The 2,500-nt window shown below is 30.3% G+C and overlaps 1 protein-coding gene across 2 annotated transcripts in view; it reads right to left on the bottom strand.

Annotated features, from left to right (window-relative positions):
- Positions 1 to 2,500, bottom strand: part of LOC125029988 (broad-complex core protein isoforms 1/2/3/4/5-like) — an 82,381-nt gene that overhangs the window by 4,178 nt on the left and 75,703 nt on the right. The gene's annotated exons all lie outside the window — the stretch shown is intronic.

Consider the following 2,500-nt stretch of genomic DNA (forward strand, 5'->3'; position numbering starts at 1 on the left):
CCATGCTTTGCAGTCTATCATTAGGGTCGACATAACACGTGAACCCATATAATCACATTCTGGACATGAAATACCAGTATGGAATCTAAGTGAAAACACTAATAGCATTCACTTATGGGGGAAGTCATTCCAACTAAGTTTTCAAACTTAAAAGAAAAAAAAAAGTCGTGCAGCTCTAGATAATCTACAATGGGAAAAAATATATTTGTTGGAAATTCTTATCCGGCACTAATACGAGTGCAAAATGCCAGCTTCATCTCATATTCATGTATGAGCATGAATAATGAACAGAGAGAGAAAAAAAAAAACATAGATAATAAAACCCATAGAAAAACATCAGACAACATTTCCATCAGTCCTTACGGTCTGATCAGATACATAAAATGTCTGATCTTTCAATATGAGTACAGATTCCAATTTATATATGACTATAGAAAGAGGAGAAGAAGGAAAAGAATATATAAAAAAAAGGACATCAGCAAACTGGCTTACCTGCAGTTAAATATAAGTAGCTTTAGAGCCACTTACTTCTCAGTGTTTGACTCGGTTAACACCAAGAGCCTTACCTTTGAAACTGGCGATATGTACCGTGACTCCATGCTTAACTCTTACTACTTATCATCATTCAATCAATTTAAAAATAGTTTAACTGGAGTTGCTACTAAATATGTAGTGTTGTATAAGAGATTATGTCATGTTTTATGTTAAATTAAAATCATACAGGACTGAAGGCTTCTCACACATTCAAAATATTCCTGACCTTTATATTTTCAGTATCAGATCAGAAAAACACATTTAGAACATCGCTTATTCAGAAAGACACATTTAGGATATTGCTTATTCAGAAAGACATATTTAGTATATCACTTATTTAGAAAGACACATTTAGTATATCACTTATTTAAAAAGACACATTTAGTATATCGCTCATTCAGAAACATTCAGTACATTGTATATTCATAAAGACACATTTAGTATATTGCATATCTTTGCTATCAAGAAAATCATACCCACTAGTATAAGAATCTATATGTACTTAAGATCAAGTGAATATACACTGTTTAAAATACGCTACTGTCTTCATACTAAATCAGTATCAATCCTCAATATTCCTACTGAATATATTTTCAAATCCCAAATATACACAGCAGATTAAACAATGTATCAGACAAAAAAAGCATAAATTGACTTTCCTTCAATAATGATATACATTCAATTTCCATAAAACACACACACACACACACATACACACACACATACACACACACACACACACACACACACACACACACACACACACACACACACACACACACACACACACACACACACACACACACACACACACATATATATATTATGTATTTTTGTTTGTGTATATATATATGTATATATTTCATATATATATTACATATATAATATATATACTATATATACTATATTATATTTGTATATACATATGTATGAATATATATATATATATATATATATATATATATATGTATATATTGCCATAGTATTATAATGAATACTGAAACAAGTAAGTTAATCAGGATTATAGATTAGTCACTCCAAAGGATACTTTTTAAAAGAAAATAATAGTTAATATACCATTTCTATCTGTTAATGCCATTGAGAAATGTGTGAAAGAATTGGTCCCATTAAAATCATTTAAATATGTCTCCTGTTAAGACCAAAAGTCAAATAACACTTACAGAAACAAAATTATTTCATCAAGTATTAAGAGAATAAAGTTGATGATATGTGCAACTGTTCAAAAATCTTCTGTGACATTGAGTGTTAGTCAAATCATAATCATACTCATAATCATCTAAACAATATGGAAAATAAGAGTAACTTCCTAATTAAGTTAATGCACCTCTCAAATTATGTTATAGGCTATGAATAAAAATAATAATCATTGGATAAAATAATCTGATCCAATACACGAGATTAATCAAAGCAACATTTTCCAAATCCATTTTCCAAAGCACAAGAAACAGACAGGTAGGTGAGCTGCAGTGCATGATATGCGGGTTGGTTCAATGCATAACAGTTTGGAGAATGTGGCTGAATGCAATGAATCACATATGAAATATCAATTAAGGTGTTCTCATAATTTCGTTCATTTATGACATAACTCAGAAATAAGCTCAAGGAACATTAATTAGGTAAAGGGAAAGTATGTTTGCTTGTAACAAGCATTTACTGATTTGTTCAATTGTACTAACTGGTTGTTATTTGTTTATTACAGTTTACTAGTTTGTAATAATCAATATATCTTTCATTCATGAATGAAGTACAGTTGCCAGATTTTACTATACGATCTTCTGAATCTTTAACCTCCATGCAAGCAAGATCAACACTCTTTTGGTCAGCTATACATACAATGATATACAAATGTATGTGTATCCATGAATATGTCTCTACACATAGATACAGACACACACAAGTCTTAAACATACACAGGCATAAACATGCACCAACAAACTCCTACCTA

The sequence above is a fragment of the Penaeus chinensis genome, chromosome 2 (genome assembly GCF_019202785.1).
Source record: "Penaeus chinensis breed Huanghai No. 1 chromosome 2, ASM1920278v2, whole genome shotgun sequence".
Classification (NCBI taxonomy): Eukaryota; Metazoa; Arthropoda; class Malacostraca; order Decapoda; family Penaeidae; genus Penaeus; species Penaeus chinensis.